Below are 21,998 nucleotides of genomic sequence, written 5' to 3'. Positions count from 1 at the left end.
TCGGGGGCGGAAACACTATGGGCCTCTGTGATTTCAAATGCCAGGGCTGAATTTCAGTCCAGTCCATCCCTGATTGATACTGTGTATTGTTACCTTCTTATACTTTATCTTTACAGGAATTAGGAGGGTCAGTTGCAGTTTTCAGTGCCCTATCTATTTTCTCGAGTGAGTTGCTACACTATCATAACAGGCCCCTTCTGACCTGTGACATCCGTGGTCCAGTGCAGGTGGTGCTATGCAGTTATATAAAGGGTGCCTGCACTATAACATTTATGTTCTATCAGTGGTCTTGGTGTAGGCATAAAGCTATCTGCGGTTGGTCTAGTCATGAAGGTGGCAGGGCTGGGATAGCATGGGGAAGGAACGTTTTTTGAAATGGAGTCAAAGGTATTACATTTGTGATGCAATTAAAGAGGACCTTATCTACTATATAATTGTCTAAGGGTCACTTCCGTCTTTCTTTCTGTATGTCTATCTGTCTTTCTGTCTGTAACGGAAATCCCAAGTCGCTGATTGGTCGCGGCAAAACAGCCACGACCAATCAGCGATGGGCACAGTCCGGCGGCAAAATGGCTGCTCCTTACTCCCCACAGTCAGTGCCCGCTCCATACTCCCCTCCAGTCAGCGCTCACACAGGGTTAATGGCAGCGATAATGGACCGCGTTATGCCGTGGTGTAATGCACTCCGTTAACGCTGCTATTAACCCTGTGTGACCAACTTTTTTTACTATTGATGCTGCCTATGCAGCATCAAAAGTAAAAAGATCTAATGTTAAAAAAAATAAAAAAATAAAAAATCATTATATACTCACCTTCTGGATCCAGCCCAGGCCTTTCCCGCTCTTCGCGACGCTCCGGTGACCGGTCCATGCTTTGCGGTCTCACGAGATGATGACGTAGCGGTCTCGCGAGACTGCTATGTCATCATCTCACGAGACCACAATGCACTCTTGGGACCGGAGCGTTGCGAGGAGCATCGGTAAATGCCTCGGCTGGATCCGGGGTCCGACGGAAGGTGAGTATATAACTATTTTTTATTTTAATTCATTTTTTAACAGTGATATGGTGCCCACATTGCTATATACTATGTGGGCTGTGTTAGATACTGCATGGGCTGTGTTATATACTATGTGGCTGTGCTATATACTACATGACCTGCTGGTGCAAACCAAAACCTCGGTGACATTCTAGATGTCATAAAAAAGAGAACCACCTCCCCATAAACAGCAATGATAGAATACCCGCTCCCAGAATCATGCAAAGAAGGAGAAAAGCTGGAGCAACTAGGTAAAAATTATACTTTATTAACGATAATCTCAAGTGAGTACAAAAGTCATAACACCACAATAAAAGAAAAAAGAAAAACCAGGATAGACACAGATATGCCCAGAAGAGTCCACCATTGCACATGCCCATATAAGTAGATATATCAATCCATTAAGTAAAGTGACAGTGCATAAGGTTATATTACTATGGTAAGATTGCCATCAGTGGTCATATGAAAATCAGTAATACCGCTGGACAAAACATCGCCGGAAGGGCAGAGCTTACCGGGGGCAGAGCTGGGGGACCCAGGGTGTAGATGCAGGAGACCCTCGACGCGCGTTTCGCGTGCAAAAGCAAGACTTCCTCTTGACAAAGCGGTGCTTTTGCACGCGAAACACGCGTCGAGGGTCTCCTGCATCTACACCCTGGGTTTCCCATTCCCGTGCGCTCACCCAGCCACCGCGTCTAATCCATGCCTTCCCTTTTCTTTTTTTTTTTTCCCATCCCCGTGTGCTCACCCAGCGGCCGCGTCTAATCCGTGCCTTCCCTTTTCTTTTTTTTTTTCTCATCCCCGTGCTCTCACCCAGCCACCGCGTCTAATCTGTGCCTTCCCTTTTCTTTTTTTTTCCCATCCCTGTGCGCTCACCCAGCCGCCGCGTCTAATCTGTGCCTTCCCTTTTCTTTTTTTTTTTCCCATCCCCGTGTGCTCAACCGGCCGCCGCATCTAATCCGTGCCTTCCCTTTTCTTTTTTTTTCACATCCCCGTTCGCACCCCCAGCAGCCGCCGAACTCTGATAAGTGACAAAGTTCACTTATCAGAGCTCTCGTGCCTGCCGCTTTTTTCACATCCCCAATCGCACAACCAGCAGCCGCCGAACTTTGATAAGTGACACCGTTCACTTATCAGAGCTAGGGCCTGCTGTTTTAGACTTTTCTTTTCACAGGTATTTTTTTCTCCCCATTTGCTTTTTTTTCCTTTAGCTTTTTCTTTTTAGAATAGTTTGCACCAAACACTATCCCCCCCACACACGTACACATAGTTACCAATAAAGTACACCCAAGCACCATAGTCACAAAAAAAATGTCCCGCTCGTCCCGTTCGTCCCAACAGTGCTATTCAGCGGAGGAGGCATATTCTTTCCTTGCCTCCGACACTGATAGCGAGGGAGAGGATCCCACTTTTCTTTATTTTTCTGATTCTTCCTCATCCTTCTCCCACTCCTTATCTTCCTCCTCCGGCCCTGCGGAACCACCACGCAGACGTCACAGGACAGAAGCAGTGCCCATCATTCATGAAGATGAGGCAGGGCCCACTCCTGAAGATGAACCAGCACGACCCTCTTCGGACCCCGTATGGACCTCGCCCCCCGAAAATTATGAGCCACTGATTCCTTTTGTGGCAGAATCAGGAATCAGGTTTGACACCACTGGCCTCACAGAAATAGACTTTTTCAAAGTATTTTTCTCTGAGGATTTTGTTAACCTCATGGTGGAGCAAACTAATTTGTATGCTCGTCAATTTTTGGAGCAAAACACCGGTTCATCATATTTTAACTGGTCTCCTGTAGACGCAGTTGAAATGATGCAGTTTTGGGGCCTGGTCCTTCATATGGGGCTCCTGAAGAAGCCAGAAATTCGGCAATATTGGAGTGTTGATATTTTATACAACACTCCAGTGTTCATGGTTCGGACGCGTTTCGAGGGTATTCATAAGTTCCTGCATTATTCCGATAATGCACAGTGCCCCGCACGAGATGACCCCAACTTTGACCGTCTGTTCAAAGTTCGGCCTGTCATCGAACACTTCAACAAAAAGTTTGGTGACGTGTACATGCCCAAAAGGGACATCTGCGTGGATGAGTCCTTGGTTCATTTTAAGTGGCGGCTCAGATTCCGTCAATACCTGCCCAGCAAGAGGGCCAGGTATGGAATCAAACTCTACAAGCTGTGTGAGAGTACCTCAGGGTACACCTACAGCTTTAAAGTCTACGAAGGGAAGGACACCACGATTGAACCCCCTGAGTGTCCCCCTGTCCTGGGAGTGAGTGGGAAAATTGTGTGGGATTTGGTGCACCCACTGCTGGATAAAGGTTACATAGTTATTAAGGTTGAAGGAAGACTGTAAGTCCATCTAGTTCAACCCATAGCCTAACCTAACATGCCCTAACATGTTGATCCAGGGGAAGGCAAAAAAACCCCATGTGGCAAAGAGTAACTCCACCATGGGGAAAAAAATTCCTTCCCGACTCCACATACGGCAATCAGACTAGTTCCCTGGATCAACGCCTTATCAAGGAATCTAGTGTATATACGCCTCTACACCGATAACTTTTATTCCAGCATCCCACTCTACAAATCCTTCTCTGCGCGAGGTACCGCAGCCTGCAGTACTGTCTGCAAAAATCAGAGAGGCCTCCCGAAAATGCTACTTGGGCAGATGCTCAGAAGGGGTGACAGCAGAGCCCAATGTAGCGACCACCTGCTGGTGGTCAAGTACAAGGACAAGAGGGATGTCCTTCTCTTGACCACCATACACGATGATGGCAGTGCCCTCAGAACTGTACGGGGTACCTCTACACAGGTCAGCAAACCTGACTGTGTACTGGGGTACAACAAAAACATGAGGGGCGTTGATGTCGCTGATCAACTCCTCCAACCATACAGTGCTTTGAAAAAGGCCAAGGTATGGTACAAAAAGCTGTTCGTGTACATCATACAAATGGCAATGCTCAACGCTTTCCTGCTGTCACGATGTGCACGCCTCACCGATACGTCATACCTTCAGTTCCAGGAGGTGGTGGTTACTGCCCTGATATTTGGCACGAGGGAAGGAGCGGGCCCCAGTACTTCCGGATTATTATTAATCGTATGAACATATATTTAAACATCATATAAGAATACATAAATGATAAACAGTGATTGAAAAGAACAAAAGAGCAGAAATCAGAGTCGGATATCGAGATTTTCTATGTATGCAATAACATTGTCATTTCCAGTATAGAAATCATGCTTGTCACCAGTATAAGCTCTGAGGGGACATTCCTCGACAATGTGCTGAATTGTTTGATGGTCAGCTCCACAGTCACAGGCAGGAGAGTCAGATTTTCCCCACTTATGCATAAGATCTGCACGGACACCAAAGTTTGTTCTGATACGATTCAAAGTAACCCAGATTGTCCTTGGCAGATTGAAGCCTGGTGGTGGATTTTGAAAGTGAGGAAACGCTTGAGGCTCACCGTCTACTGCACTGACCCAAAGTTCACGCCATTTCTCTTCTAAATTGAAATCATGATCATACAGGGTAATTGCGGTTCGGATGGGTGGATGTCTTGATTTCAGTCGCTGTATTTGAACATCTTGGATATTTTGATGTATTGGGAGATTTTCATTATTCAATACTTTGGTGTATTCTTTAAGTAGGAGCTTTTGTCTTCTCAGATTTGCAGGTGCGATATGGGTCAAGACAGGTAACCAGTGGATGGGCGTAGGTCTGATAGCACCAGAAATTATGCGCATAGAGTTGTTCAACTGATTGTCGATTGCATTCACATGACAACTATTCAGCCATACTGGAGCACAATATTCTGCGGTAGAGTACACCAAGGCAAGGGTAGACGTTCGCAAGACAGGTGTGGAGGAACCCCAGGAGGATCCGCAGAGTTTCTGAATAATATTGTTGCGTGCTTCCGGAACTGAAGGTGCTCGTATCGTACCAGGTCAGCATTTCCCGGGGGAGGTCCCGCAAACTGGAAAAAGAGGTAAGTCGCAAAAAAGTTGCCTAGTGTGTTACAAAAGGGGAATACGCAAGTGTAGCGCCCCCACTGCCGCAGGGCCGAGGGGTACCCGGTACCGGGCCTCTGGGTCTCTGTTCTGGGGTTGTCACGGTGGCTAGGCCCGGTCCGTGACCCTGCAGAGGGGCGTACAGTGAATGATAGATGTAGATGGTGATGTTGCGGTGCAGTGTAGGTTGTAGTAAATAACGAGGACACCAGGTTGCAGTCTCTTTACCTCTTTACTGAAGATCTCTGGGTCCTCAGTCCGAGATCCGGATAACCGGGCTGCGCAAGTCCGGCCGGTCCAATGGCACCTCCAGAGTTCTCTTAGCAGGTGGAAATCTGTGCCTTCCTTCTAGCGCTAGGTGTTGCGGTCCTTCCCTGCTGTGCTTACGGAAAGTCCCCACAACTGTTGTGTCTGTTTCTTAAGTTCCCTCACAACTCGATTAGGTGATGTTCTGCTAATCCTCCGTCCCTCCCTGATGTTACGGTTAGGACGGCACCCGTATGACGGGTAGGCTCGGAGCTCTTCCAGGACCCTAGAGTCGCCCCTCTCCACAAGTTGCCCCCCAAGACGGCATAGGTGATTTAAGTGAGACAGCCCGCCTTAGACTGACTGTCCTGCCGTTGGTTTAGAGTATTGCCTGAAGCTGAATATTGTAATACTCCCTCAGCGTTCCGGCCGCCGGTTGTGCGCCTCAGTAGGATGTTGCCTCGGTCTCACAGCACGACTCCTACTGGTATTCTCCTTCTTGCTTTGATCTCGTTTCTCACTCAGCACAATCTATCTCGCTTCCAATCCCTCCTTGGGCACCGCCGCTATGCTGAGCAGGCACGGTCCCGTTACGTTCGCTCAAGTTGCCAGGCCTCTGTCAGGATCCCACCCCTGACAGGGACCCTACCGAATCTTCTCCCACAACACCCTCTGCCACAAGGTGTTGCCTGGTTCCAACCCAGTCAGCTTTCTGTTCTAACTTCCTGCCTGACCCCCAGTTTTACCAGTATGTGAGGAGTGGCCTAATGAATAGAACCCTTAGCTCCCCCTGGAGGCCCGACGGTGAAATGTATTGGTGTCTGTGATACCTGGTCAGATGAACTCCTTCAGTGCCATCAGACGTACCATAGCTCCCCTTAGTGGCGGAGCCACAGTACTGCAACGACCAGGACTCTGGGGCACTGCACTCCCCCCCGGTTAAATCCAGTACTCCGGCACTGGGAAGAAAACAACAATACAGAGTAGCAAAAAGACATACAATTTTGAAAATGCAATAACAATAAGTAAACTTGAACAGAGCTTCCCTTTATGGGAGGTGAGGACACTTGAACGTTACAAACATGGTTAAACATTATAAATTACAGGCTATAAATAACTCCTGTTACCCAACCGGGTATTCTACTTAGTGCAAACTTTTGAATAATAAGTTAACATTGCCTTTAAGGACGTACACTTCCTATCCACTAAAGACTTATGCTGAACATTATAATATTAATTAACTGTTTCTCTTTCATTCTCCTTCGTTGAATCTGCAGGACCGCCTGTCCTAACTGCTCCAGGCCTACTGCCTCTCCTTTCTTTACAGGACCGCCCCTTTCAGCCCGGGGTTCTGCCTTTTCAACTACTATACACAGTATAGAACATAACATTTACTTTCGGTTTGAAATCACTGAGCCATCCCTATATGGCTCCAAAGAGGACTCACTGACTAACCCCGTACGGGTTTACTTTCTGTCTTCATCTTCTATCAACATTATCAATCATTTCTTACAATTAACTAGTTAGCTACATTTAACTCTTACATATCAGCATTATTACTTTCTCTTTTTAAGACATTATTGCTATCTATCTGTCTTAAAGCAATACCATTCTTTAAGTGCAACAAGTGAACATCCCCTTTAAGAGGGGATCAAGTCTCTATGAGGTAGCACATCTTCTCAAGCTACCAGTCCGTACTCAGCAAAGGCTCCGGTGCGGTATCTTCACAAAGAGTCCTTCTTTAAGTAAAACCAGTAGGGAGCACCTTTAATAAGGTGCAAACTATTTACAAGCAGTTTGTATCATGCACTGTTCATGATTGCGGCAGTTCTTGATAACAGGGGGAAGGTAGAAAAAGCAAATAAAACAATAGGGATCCCGGGTCAACAAAGGGATCCCTTTAAGAGTTAACCCTGGACGGGTTTAGCAGCAAAACAGTAGAACAGTAACTATTTACATTTATTAAAGCATTCCTGCTTACTTAGTCTTGTAGTGTAGGGGGTGGTCTCCTTCCAGGCCTCACCCGGCCAACGGGTCATCTTGGTGTTGCAAGGGCCGGTCCTGGCTCCAGCAGCGACAGGATCCCTCGCCGGGATGCCCTCCTAGCTTGTGGGCGAGCGCGACCCAGGGGCACGCGGTGGACCCGGTCCTCCTGAGGTTCCGTGGGGACGGGCTCCGGCACCTTCCCTACAGAAGGCTCATCCTCCGGCGTTCCAGTAGCAGCCTGCAGGGCGACGCACCGCTGGACACCCCGAGCTATCCAGCCTGTTCCACCCGCTTCCCTCTTCCACCGGGTGTAGGTCACGGCATCGCCAGGCTCCAGGTCGGCGTCATACCTTCCTCCACAGGGCTCGACTTCCTCATGGTCAACGCGGACCTGCAGTGGCTCCCCGATCTCTTGGATAACTCCCTTCCCATGTCGGGAATTAAAGGAGACCACCACACCCCAGTGGGACGGTGGGGTTTCTTCCACACTGGTTAGATCAACCTGGGCAGCAGGCTGAGGTCTGTTCCGCCAAGCTGCCATGAGGCGCCACAGATGTTCGGCCTCCGGCAGGATCCTCAGGCCCGATGCGCGCAGCTCACACTCTGCCGCGGCCTGGATGGAGGAGGCAGGGGACACTGGAGACAGGCGGACCTCCGTAGGCTGGCCCAGCCGAGCGATCACACGGGCATCGGCTTCCAAGCGGTAGGCTATCCGCCGGGCCTCGGCTGCGGCCACGCACTCCTCAGACGGCGGCCGGGGAGGTCGGCCCATCGTTGGCTCTGCAAGGGTCAGCTCCCACAGTGACGGCGTATCCTGGGCTGCATCGGGCTGTGCAGCCTCTCGCCGAGTCTGGTCATTCCCATGCGGTGCTCCCGGTGTCACCATTTTCGCTTCTTCTCCAGTGTCCTCTTCCCGCGGTCTCTTTCGTGGGGGGCCCCGTCTCCATGGTCTCCATCCTCCAAACAAGATCAGGAGGCGGACTGTTGACGGACACGTCTGTTATGACCCCAGTGGACAGGGTCTCAGAGGAACGTGTAAGTCTGCAAGATACAAAAATCCAGCTCATAGGGCTGTGGTAACTGGGTTGACCAAATAGCTACTCCTAACGCCAACGCCAACACTAGAAGTAGCCGGGGATCATGCCTACGGTGATCGCTAGATGACTCGCGCCAGCCGGAGAATCTAACTACCCCTAGGAGAAGAAAACAAAGACCTCTCTTGCCTCCAGAGAAAGGGACCCCAAAGCAAGATACAAGCCCCCCACAAATAATAACGGTGAGGTAAGAGGAAATGACAAACACAGAAATGAACCAGGTTCAGCAAAGAGAGGCCAGCTTACTAATAGCAGAATAAAGCAAGATAACTTATCTGGTCAACAAAAACCCTATAAAAATCCACGCTGGAGATTCAAGAACCCCCGAACCGTCTAACGGTCCGGGGGGAGAACACCAGCCCCCTAGAGCTTCCAGCAAAGGTCAGGATACAGATAGGAACAAGCTGGACAAAAATACCAAACAAAACAAAAGCAAAAAGCAAAGAAGCAGACTTAGCTTGAAAAACAGGAACCAGGATCAGAGGACAAGAGCACAACAGATTAGCTCTGATTTTAACGATGCCAGGCATTGAACTGAAGGTCCAGGGAGCTTATATAGCAACGCCCCTGAACTAACGGCCCAGGTGAGGATATAGGAAAAGACAGACGCTCCAGAGTCAAATCACTAATGACCACTAGAGGGAGCAAAAAGCTCACCGAACCCTCACCACGACCACCAGGGCGATCAGGATGAGCGGCGTGAAAGGCACGAACTAAATCGGCCGCATGAACATCAGAGGCGACCACCCAGGAATTATCTTCCTGACCATAGCCCTTCCACTTGATCAGGTACTAAAGCCTCCGCCTGGAGAGACGAGAATCCAAGATCTTCTCCACCACGTACTCCAACTCGCCCTCAACCAACACCGGAGCAGGAGGCTCAGCAGAAGGAACCACAGGCACAACGTACCGCCGCAACAAGGAGCTATGAAACACGTTGTGGATAGCAAACGACACAGGAAGATCCAGGCGAAAGGACACAGGATTAAGAATTTCCAATATCTTGTAAGGACCAATAAAACGAGGTTTAAATTTGGGAGAGGAAACCTTCATAGGAACAAAGCGGGAAGAAAGCCACACCAAATCCCCAACACGTAGTCGGGGACCCACACCGCGGCGGCGGTTGGCAAAGCGCTGAGCCCTCTCCTGTGACAACTTCAAGTTGTCCACCACAAGATTCCAGATCCGCTGCAACCTATCCACCACAGAATCCACCCCAGGGCAGTCAGAAGGTTCCACATGACCCGAAGAAAAACGAGGGTGGAAACCAGAGTTGCAGAAAAACGGCGAAACCAAGGTGGCGGAACTAGCCCGATTATTAAGGGCAAACTCAGCTAACGGCAAGAAGGTCACCCAATCGTCCTGATCAGCAGAGACAAAACACCTCAAATAAGCCTCCAAAGTCTGATTAGTTCGCTCCGTCTGTCCATTAGTCTGAGGATGGAAAGCAGACGAAAACGACAAGTCAATGCCCATCCTACTACAAAAGGATCGCCAGAATCTGGAAACGAACTGGGATCCTCTGTCTGACCCAATATTCTCAGGGATGCCGTGCAACCGAACCACGTTCTGGAAAAACACAGGAACCAGATCGGAAGAGGAAGGCAGTTTAGGCAAAGGAACCAAATGGACCATCTTGGAGAAGCGATCACATATCACCCAGATAATAGACATGCCCTGAGACACCGGAAGATCAGAAATGAAATCCATGGAGATATGTGTCCAAGGTCTCTTAGGGACAGGCAAGGGCAAGAGCAACCCGCTGGCACGAGAACAGCAAGGCTTAGCTCGAGCACAAGTCCCACAGGACTGTACAAATGACCGCACATCCCTAGACAAGGAAGGCCACCAAAAGGATCTGGCCACCAGATCTCTGGTGCCAAAAATTCCTGGGTGACCTGCCAACACCGAGGAATGAACCTCGGAAATGACTCTGCTGGTCCACTTATCAGGCACAAACAGTCTGTCAGGTGGACAAGAATCAGGCCTATCAGCCTGAAATCTCTGCAACACACGTCGCAGATCTGGAGAAATAGCTGACAAGATAATACCATCCTTAAGAATACCAACAGGTTCAGCGACTCCAGGAGCATCAGGCACAAAGCTCCTGGAAAGAGCATCGGCCTTCACATTCTTTGAACCTGGTAAATACGAGACAACAAAGTCAAAACGGGAGAAAAACAATGACCAGCGGGCCTGTCTAGGATTCAGGCGTTTAGCAGACTCGAGATACATCAGATTTTTGTGATCAGTCAAGACCACCACACGATGCTTAGCACCCTCGAGCCAATGACGCCACTCCTCAAATGCCCATTTCATGGCCAACAACTCCCGATTGCCCACATCATAATTTCGCTCCGCAGGCGAAAACTTCCTAGAGAAAAAGGCGCAAGGTCTCATAACAGAGCAACCAGGGCCTCTCTGCGACAAAACGGCCCCTGCTCCAATCTCTGAAGCATCCACCTCAACTTGAAAGGGAAGCGAGACATCAGGCTGGCACAAAACAGGCGCTGAAGTAAACCGACGTTTCAACTGCTGGAAAGCCTCCACGGCAGCAGGAGCCCAATTAACCACATCGGAGCCCTTCTTGGTCATATCCGTCAAAGGTTTCACAATGCTAGAAAAGTTAGCGATAAAACGACGGTAGAAGTTAGCGAAACCCAAGAACTTCTGAAGACTCTTAACTGACGAGGGCTGAGTCCAATCAAGAATAGCTCGGACCTTGACTGGGTCCATCTCCACAGCAGAAGGGGAAAAAATGAACCCCAAAAAGGGAACCTTCTGTACACCAAAAAGACACTTTGAGCCCTTGACAAACAAAGAATTTTCACGCAAAATTTTAAAGACCATCCTGACCTGCTCCACATGCGAGTCCCAATTATCAGAAAAAAACAGAATATCATCCAGATAAACGATCAGAAATTTATCCAGATAGTTCCGGAAAATGTCATGCATAAAGGACTGAAAAACTGAAGGGGCATTAGAGAGCCCAAAAGGCATCACCAAGTACTCAAAATGACCTTCGGGCGTATTGAATGCGGTTTTCCATTCATCCCCTTGCTTAATGCGCACAAGGTTGTACGCACCACGAAGGTCTATCTTGGTAAACCACTTGGCACCTTTAATCCGGGCAAACAAGTCAGACAACAGCGGCAAAGGATACTGAAATTTGACAGTGATCTTATTTAAAAGCCGATAGTCAATACAAGGCCTCAAAGATCCGTCCTTTTTAGCCACAAAAAAGAATCCCGCACCAAGAGGGGAAGAAGACGGACGGATGTGTCCTTTCTCCAGAGACTCCTTGATATATGAACGCATAGCGGTATGTTCAGGTATCGACAGATTAAACAGTCTTCCCTTAGGAAACTTACTGCCTGGAATCAAATCTATTGCACAGTCACATTCCCTATGAGGAGGCAATGCACTGGACCTGGACTCGCTAAAGACATCCTGATAATCAGACAAGTACTCCGGAACTTCCGAAGGCGTAGAAGAAGCAATAGACACAGGCAGGGAATCCTCATGAATACCACGACAGCCCCAACTAGACACTGACATAGCCTTCCAGTCAAGGACTGGATTATGGGTCTGTAACCATGGCAGCCCCAAAACAACCAAATCATGCATTTTATGTAGAACGAGAAAACGTATCACCTCGCGGTGTTCAGGAGTCATGCACATGGTAACCTGTGTCCAATACTGCGGCTTATTTTCTGCCAATGGCGTAGCATCAATACCCCTAAGAGGGATAGGATTTTCTAATGGTTCAAGAATAAAACCACAGCGCTTAGCAAATGAGAGATCCATAAGACTCAGGGCAGCACCTGAATCTACAAACGCCATGACAGGATAAGATGACAGTGAGCAAATCAAAGTTACAGACAGAATAAACTTAGGATGCAAATTACCAACGGTGACAGGACTAACAACCTTAGATATACGTTTAGAGCATGCTGAGATAACATGTGTAGAATCACCACAGTAGTAGCACAAGCCATTCCGGCGTCTATGAATTTTCCTCTCATTTCTAGTCAGGATTCTATCACATTGCATCAAATCAGGTGTCCGTTCAGACAACACCATGAGGGAATTTGCGGTTTTTCTATCACATTGCATCACATCAGGTGTCTGTTCAGACAACAACATGAGGGAATTTGCGGTTTTGCGCTCCCGCAACCGCCGGTCAATTTGAATAGCCAGGGACATGGTATCATTCAGACCTGTGGGAATGGGAAAACCCACCATAACATTCTTAATGGCCTCAGAAAGGCCATTTCTAAAATTAGCGGCCAGTGCACACTCGTTCCAATGTGTCAGCACGGACCATTTCCGAAATTTTTGGCAATACACCTCTGCCTCGTCCTGGCCCTGAGACATAGCCAGCAAGGCTTTCTCTGCCTGAATCTCAAGATTGGGTTCCTCATAAAGTAAACCGAGCGCCAGAAAAAACGCATCAATATCAGCCAATGCCGGATCTCCTGGCGCCAACGAAAAATCCCAATCCTGAGGGTCACCCCGTAAGAATGAAATAACAATTTTTACTTGTTGAGCAGAGTCTCCAGACGAACAAGGTTTCAGGGACAAAAATAATTTACAATTATTCCTGAAATTCCTAAACTTAAATCGGTCTCCTGAAAACAGTTCAGGAATCGGAATCTTGGGTTCAGACCTAGGATTTCTGGTAACATAATCTTGTATACCCTGCACACGAGCGGCAAGCTGGTCCACACTTGTAATCAAGGTCTGGACATTCATGTCTGCAGCAAGCTTAAGCCACTCTGAGGTAAAGGGGAAAAGAAAAAAAAAAATGAGAGAGGGAAAAAAAAAACTCAAAATTTTCTTTCTTATAATCCCACTTCTGCAATGCATTAAACATTTAATACTGGCCTGGCATACTATTATGACCCCAGTGGACAGGGTCTCAGAGGAACGTGTAAGTCTGCAAGATACAAAAATCCAGCTCATAGGGCTGTGGTAACTGGGTTGACCAAATAGCTACTCCTAACGCCAACACTAGAAGTAGCCGGGGATCATGCCTACGGTGATCGCTAGATGACTCGCGCCAGCCGGAGAATCTAACTACCCCTAGGAGAAGAAAACAAAGACCTCTCTTGCCTCCAGAGAAAGGGACCCCAAAGCAAGATACAAGCCCCCCACAAATAATAACGGTGAGGTAAGAGGAAATGACAAACACAGAAATGAACCAGGTTCAGCAAAGAGAGGCCAGCTTACTAATAGCAGAATAAAGCAAGATAACTTATCTGGTCAACAAAAACCCTATAAAAATCCACGCTGGAGATTCAAGAACCCCCGAACCGTCTAACGGTCCGGGGGGAGAACACCAGCCCCCTAGAGCTTCCAGCAAAGGTCAGGATACAGATAGGAACAAGCTGGACAAAAATACCAAACAAAACAAAAGCAAAAAGCAAAGAAGCAGACTTAGCTTGAAAAACAGGAACCAGGATCAGAGGACAAGAGCACAACAGATTAGCTCTGATTTCAACGATGCCAGGCATTGAACTGAAGGTCCAGGGAGCTTATATAGCAACGCCCCTGAACTAACGGCCCAGGTGAGGATATAGGAAAAGACAGACGCTCCAGAGTCAAATCACTAATGACCACTAGAGGGAGCAAAAAGCAAAATCACAACACACGTCCTCAGGACACAGAAATATTTAGACTGGGCGGCCATTGTCTTTCGCGCTCTTCAGCTTGTCTACGCCTACTCCACACCCCTCTTCTCTTCCTGCGCTCTCCTCAGCGCTGTAATGGCGGCGGATTTTGACGGTAAATGGCACAGCACAGTCCTTGCAATAAAGTACAGTCCAAGCACAATAAATCACAGTTCCAAGGCACACATGACCTGATTCTTCAGGCTTAAGTAGATCCTGTTCGTGACGCCAAGTTGTAGCGCCCCCACTGCCGCAGGGCCGAGGGGCACCCGGTACCGGGCCTCTGGGTCTCTGTTCTGGGGTTGTCACGGTGGCTAGGCCCGGTCCGTGACCCTGCTGAGGGGCGTACAGTGAATGATAGATGTAGATGGTGATGTTGCGGTGCAGTGTAGGTTGTAGTAAATAACGAGGACACCAGGTTGCAGTCTCTTTACCTCTTTACTGAAGATCTCTGGGTCCTCAGTCCGAGATCCGGATAACCGGGCTGCGCAAGTCCGGCCGGTCCAATGGCACCTCCAGAGTTCTCTTAGCAGGTGGAAATCTGTGCCTTCCTTCTAGCGCTAGGTGTTGCGGTCCTTCCCTGCTGTGCTTACGGAAAGTCCCCACAACTGTTGTGTCTGTTTCTTAAGTTCCCTCACAACTCGATTAGGTGATGTTCTGCTAATCCTCCGTCCCTCCCTGATGTTACGGTTAGGACGGCACCCATATGACGGGTAGGCTCGGAGCTCTTCCGGGACCCTAGAGTCGCCCCTCTCCACAAGTTGCCCCCCAAGACTGCATAGGTGATTTAAGTGAGACAGCCCGCCTTAGACTGACTGTCCTGCCGTTGGTTTAGAGTATTGCCTGAAGCTGAATATTGTAATAATCCCTCGGCGTTCCGGCCGCCGGTTGTGCGCCTCAGTAGGATGTTGCCTCGGTCTCACAGCACGACTTCTACTGGTATTCTCCTTCTTGCTTTGATCTCGTTTCTCACTCAGCACAATCTATCTCGCTTCCAATCCCTCCTTGGGCACTGCCGCTATGCTGAGCAGGCACGGTCCCGTTACGTTCGCTCAAGTTGCCAGGCCTCTGTCAGGATCCCACCCCTGACAGGGACCCTACCGAATCTTCTCCCACAACACCCTCTGCCACAAGGTGTTGCCTGGTTCCAACCCAGTCAGCTTTCTGTTCTAACTTCCTGCCTGACCCCCAGTTTTACCAGTATGTGAGGAGTGGCCTAATGAATAGAACCCTTAGCTCCCCCTGGAGGCCCGACGGTGAAATGTATTGGTGTCTGTGATACCTGGTCAGATGAACTCCTTCAGTGCCATCAGACGTACCATAGCTCCCCTTAGTGGCGGAGCCACAGTACTGCAATGACCAGGACTCTGGGGCGCTGCACAAGGACACCATTTATCAATGTGACACCTGTCCCGAAAACTTGGCCTGTGTATGAAGGATTGCTTCAAATTGTACCACACCTCCATGCACTACTAATTTACTTTACAGGAAACAGTAGATTAGTTCCAAAAAAGGGGGCACAACTATGTAAGTTCATTGGGAGTCTAGTTTACAAAATGTCACTTGTGTTTTTTTTTACTGTTTAGGCACATCAGGGGCTTTGCAAACGGAACATGACGCCTGCAGACCATTCCATCAAAGTCTGCTTTCCAAAACGTCACCACTTCCCTTCCAAGCCCCGACGTGTTCCCAAACAGTATTTTTTCCCACATCTGGGGTATCAGCATACTCAGGACAAATTGTACAACAACTTTTGGGGTCCAATTTCTCCTGTTACCCTTGGGAAAATTAAAAATTGGGGACTAAAAGATAATTTTTGTAGGAAAAAATAGGATATTTTATTTTCACGCCCAGGTGTTATAAATTTAAGTGAAACACTTAGGGGTAAAAAATTCTCACCACACACCTAGATAAGTTCCCAATTAAGTCTAGTTTCCAAAATGGGGTCACTTGTGGGGGATTTCTACTGTTCAGGCACATCAGGGGCTCTGCAAATGGAACATGACGCCCGCGTACCATTCTATCAAAGTCTGCTTTTCAAAACGTCATTACTTCCCTTCCGAGCCCCGAAATGTACCCAAACAGTAGTTTTCTCCCACATGTGGGGTTTCAGCGTACTCAGGACAAATTGGACAACAACTTTTTGGTCCAATTTCTCCTGTTACCCTTGGGAAAATTAAAAATTGGGGACAAAACGATCATGTTTGTGGAAAAAATATGATTTTTTATTTACACGCCCGGGCGTTATAAACTTCTGTGAAGCACTTAGGGGATAAAAGTGCTCACCACACATCTATATAAGTTCCTTAGGGGGTCTAGTTTCCAAAATGGGGTCACTTGTGGGGGGTTTGCACTGTTTAGGCACATCAGGGGCTCGCCAAATGAAACATGACGTCCGATCTCAATTCCAGCTAATTTTAGCTTGAAAAAGTCAAACGGCGCTCTTTCCCTTCTGAACCCTGCCATGCGCCCAAACAGTGGTTCCCCCCCACATATTGGATATTGGTGTACTCAGAACAAATTGGACTACAACTTTTGTGGTCCAATTTGTTCTGTTACCCTTGTGAAAATAAAAAATTGGGGACTAAACGATCATGTTTGTGGAAAAAATATGATTTTTTATTTTCATGCCCAGGCGTTATAAACTTCTGTGAAGCGCGTAGGGGATAAAAGTGCTTACCACACATCTAGATAAGTTCCTTAGGGGGTCTAGTTTCCAAAATGGTGTCATTTGTGGGGGGTTTCCACTGTTTAGGTACATCAGCAGCTCTCCAAACGCGACATGGTGTCCGATCTCAATTCCAGCTAATTTTTCATTGAAGAAGTCAAACGGCGCTCCTTCCCTTCTGAGCCCTGCCATGCGCTCAAGCAGTGGTTCCCCCCCACATATGGGGTATCAGCATACTCAGAACAAATTGTACTACAACTTTTGTGGTCTAATTTCTTCTGTTACTGTTGTGAAAATAAAAAATTGGGGACTAAACGATCATGTTTGTGGAAAAAATATGATTTTTTATTTTCACGCCCAGGCGTTATAAACTTCTGTGAAGCACGTAGGGGATAAAAGTGCTTACCACACATCTAGATAAGTTCCTTAGGGGGTCTAGTTTCCAAAATGGTGTCATTTGTGGGGGGTTTCCACTGTTTAGGTACATCAGCAGCTCTCCAAACGCGACATGGTGTCCAATCTCAATTCCAGCTAATTTTTCATTGAAGAAGTCAAACGGCGCTCCTTCCCTTCTAAGCAATGCCATGCGCCCAAACAGTGGTTCCCCATCACATATGGGGTATCGGCGTACTCAGAATAAATTGGACAACAACTTTTGTGGTCCAATTTCTTCTGTTACCCTTGTGAAAATAAAAAATTGGGGACTAAACCAACATGTTTGTGGAAAAAATATGATTTTTTATTTTCACGCCCGGGCATTATAAACTTCTGTGAAGCACTTAGGGGATAAAAGTGCTCACCACACATCTAGTTAAGTTCCTTAGGGGGTCTAGTTTCCAAAATGGGGTCACTTGTGGGGGAGTTCTACTGTTTAGGCACATCAGGGGCTCGCCAAATGCGACATGGTGTCCAATCTCAATTCCAGCTAATTTTAGCTTGAAAAAGTCAAACGGAGCTCCTTCCCTTCTGAGCCCTGCCATGCACCCAAACAGTGGTTCCCCCCCACATACGGGATATCGGTGTACTCAGAACAAATTGGACTACAGCGTAGGTCGAGAGGAACTCTTTCCCGTGTCTTGGGACAGAGTTCTGTGACCCTATACTTGTGCTCTCTGTGTGGTATCGTGGCCCTGTGATGCAACAGGGTTCGCTTCCTTCATACCGGGTGAAGCTAACCTGTGTGTGTATTTGCATTATACCACCATCTAGTCCATTACAGAGCAGCAGGTGTCCTTTCTGGACAGTGGACCCCGGGCTACGAACGCACCTCATATCATCTCTAATCATTATTTGGTGCGTTGCGCCAGTCCTAACAGTGAGTGTGTTAATTTACTGCCTACTGCTGCTTTCTCCAGTATCAAGTGCCGTTCTTCTCCTCTTCTGAGTGATGTCATCACAATTCTGACTAGTGGACTCGCTCTGTGCTCCATGTGAGAGCCGTAAGTCTCTTTTAGATAATGTTCACATGTTCAGTATTTGGTCAGTATTTTACCTCAGAATCTGTAAGCCAAAATCAGGAAACAATCTGAGGTAAATTATAATAGAAACAAGTCCCCACTTCTGTATTTTTCACCTCCTGGTTTTGGCTTACAAATACTGAGGTAAAAAACTGACCAACTACTGAGCGTGTGAAGATGGCATTACAATGTAAGTCTATAATATGAATCCTCGTCCTGATGCTCCGTAGGCTTACATTGTAAAAGTGTCACAATAGACATGACCATATTGCCCAAAAGGGGCAAAACACCCTATCTATGACTGTGAATAAAACATTATCCAAGAAGTATCGTTTCTCCTTGCGGAGATCGACATGCTAAGCATGCCGAGATGAGGAGACTTAAAGCCGCAATGCTCCTCTGGGTAATCAATGCTCCTCTAGGTAATATGCTAATTAAGCAAATTGTCTCATCAGAGAGGAAGAGAGCTAGAGCTTTAGTGCCACCTATTGGCTATTATCCTAAGTCATGTGACAAGGCTCATTAAAGGGTCAACATTGACTTTTAGGATTGCTACCTTCCAATAGGTGGCACTAGATTTCTAGCTCTCTTTCTCTCTGAACAGACAATTTGCATAATGTGAATAAAACTTAACTTTTACTGTGTTCTATTAATATATTTATTTAGAAGCTTATGCTATCCATTAAAACACAGGTGCAGTTGTAGATATAGAACCACACTGGTATTGGGATAGAACCTGATAGGGATAATCATTTCTTTACATCGGGAGGGACCTCAATCATGGGCTTTCTCTTTACCTGCTACTGCCCCTGAACGTATGTCTGTTGATAAGTTCTTTGAGGCCTTAGAACTTATTTTTGACAAGCCTGATGGGTCAGAGTGGCAGAGGACACAATCATTAGTCTTTTTCAGGGTAAGCTATTTGCTGAATGCTAGAGCTCCGAGTTCCGTCGATGGTCCACTGAGGTGTCCTCGGATGAATCTGCACTGAGATGTCAGTTCAGGAGAGGATTGTCGGACCACCTGAAGAAGACGCTCTGGCTCTCCATCCACCACCCAGCTCATTGGAGGAGGCTATGACTCAGGTTATCCATATGGATCGGAGGCTGCGGGAAAGAGGTCTTACGAAGCGAGAGGTTCGATCAGAGGCTGCGGGAAAGAGGTGTTATGAAGCAAGAGGTTCTGTTGCTCCCTGCTAATCCTGTTGTTTTGCCACCATGTGAACATATGGAGGTGGGTGCCACCAACTCCAAGGACAAAAAGAGAAAGCGACGACATGAGGTGAAATTATGTTTTTATTGTGGCGATTCGGGACATTGGATGAAGGACTGCCCCTCTTGTCCATCGATTAACAAGCTTCTGAGTCTGGATGATTGTCGAGGAGGTCACCCAGAATCTCAGGTACCATTTTCATCATTTCAAAAAGTTTTGCTAGAGGTGGAACTATGTTATTGAGGTGGTATGTATCCACTTCAGCTTTTGTGGACTGTGGATCTTCCATGAACTTCATTGACTGTAGTCTGGTGTCCAAGTTAAAGTTAGGGACAGTTAGGCTATAGACTCCCATCCATATCATTGCCATTGATAAGACACCGTTGGCTTAAAATGTTATTAAGTTTGTCTCTGAGGAGTTCCTTCTCAAGGTGGGTTCCTTGTACCAGGAACAAATCTTATGTTAAGTTATGAATAATCTTTCTGCGGGATTGGTGTTGGGGTTCCCCTGGTTACTGAGGCATAATCCTGTTATAGACTGGCTGATCTCGTGATATTGTTAAATGGGGTCCTAATTGTTCCTATGGTTGTCTTTCTGCTGTCTTTGTGTCTCCCATTAATCTGGAGGGTATTCCGGAGTACCTGAAGAATTTTGGGGATGTGTTCACCAAACAAGAGGCCGAGGTTTTGTCACCACATCTTCCGTATGATTGTACATTTAATCTTATTCCTGGTTCTAAATTGCCAAAAGCCCATTTGTACAATCTTTCTGGCCCGGAACATACCGCTATGAGAAAATATATCTCTGATAGTCTACGCAAAGGTCACATCCGTCCTTCTGTTTCACCTGTGGCTGCTGGATTCTTTTTTGTTTTTGTTAAGAAAAAAGATGGTGGTTTATGCCTGTGCCTCGATTTCCGGGAACTAAATAAAATTACGGTGAGAAATACCTACCCTCTCCCACTCATCCCAGATCTTTATAACCAATTGTATGGGACTAAGTGGTTTTCCAAACTCGATTTCAGGGGAGCATATAACCTTATCCACATTCAGGAAGGGGATGAGTGGAAAACGGCATTTCTCACCTCCGAGGGTCTGTTCGAAAATTTGGTCATGCCCTTCGGTCTGACGAACGTGCCCGCAGTGTTTCAGAACTTCATGAATGATGTTTTTTCCAATTTTATCGGGCACTTTATGGTTGTATACCTGGATTATATCCTTGTTTTCTCGCCTGACAAGAAATCCCACATTGGTCATTTACGTGCTGTTCTTCATAGGTTGCAGGGAAATTCTCTGTTTGCTAAACCAGAGAAGTGTTTGTTTTGTGTCCAGGAGCTTTCCTTTCTGAGGATCATCCTTTCTGCCAATGGGAAGGTACAGGCCATTGTTGATTGGGTACAACCCAGAGACCGCAAGGGTCTGCAGTGTTTTCTGGGTTTCGCCAATTATTATCGAAAATTCATCAAGGGGTTTTCTCAGGTGGTCAAGCTACTTACCGATCTCACTCGCAAGGGGGCTGATCTCAAAGTCTGGTCACCCTTGGCGGTTGAAGCATTTTCTACATTAAAGAAGTCTTTTATGTCTGTGTCTGTCTCTGTATTGGTTCAATAAATAACTCAAGGCAAGGGATATGCAAAACTACACGTGTGCGAAGATGGTCAATGTTTATATGTGCACATATACCCAAAACAATGGACGTAATACCAGACAACTCGGAAATTCATATATAAACATAAAGAACAAAAACCGAACTGATGTCCATATAATAATTGATTTTATTAAAGAAAAAAATATATATTAATAAGAAGAAATAACACTACATAGATTGGTAGGGGGCGAGAAAGAAACCAAAAAGGTATGGCACAAAAGGGATACAGCAGCATGTAATACACAGTCTAAAATATAGCAGTACTATGTGAGTAAATAAATAAATAAATAAATACATATGTATCATATAGTAAAAGACTGGAAAATATTAATGTAAGTTTGTTTACACCCCAGCATACAATACCCCAAAATTAATAATAAATAAATATGTATATATGTGAGCAAAGTGCAAACACTAGTGCAAAAATAAAGTGCACAGGTGCAAAAAATTGATGAGGTAAGCTGCTCGGGTAACAACTAACTGCAGGAGACTGCCATCTAGTGTCTAGGCACTGATCCAAGACTAGCTCCAATTGCTCCCCATGAATGATTTATATGTTTACAGGTGTAACAATCATAATACAAGGAAGCAAAGAGCGAAGCAAAGAAAAAGCGCCCAGGGCAAGTTTGTACCTGCAATGCTGCTGTCTCCAGGATGTGCCAGTCCCCGACGCGCGTTTCGGCGCTAGCCTTCGTCAGGGGGTCGTGCCCGCAGTGTTTCAGAACTTCATGAATGATGTTTTTTCCAATTTTATCGGGCACTTTATGGTTGTATACCTGGATTATATCCTTGTTTTCTCGCCTGACAAGAAATCCCACATTGGTCATTTACGTGCTGTTCTTCATAGGTTGCAGGGAAATTCTCTGTTTGCTAAACCAGAGAAGTGTTTGTTTTGTGTCCAGGAGCTTTCCTTTCTGAGGATCATCCTTTCTGCCAATGGGAAGGTACAGGCCATTATTGATTGGGTAC

Source organism: Ranitomeya variabilis, chromosome 3 (assembly GCF_051348905.1).
Source record: "Ranitomeya variabilis isolate aRanVar5 chromosome 3, aRanVar5.hap1, whole genome shotgun sequence".
In the NCBI taxonomy this organism is placed as follows: Eukaryota; Metazoa; Chordata; class Amphibia; order Anura; family Dendrobatidae; genus Ranitomeya; species Ranitomeya variabilis.
The sequence above is the reverse complement of the archived record's forward strand: the minus strand, read 5'-3'. Positions refer to the sequence as shown.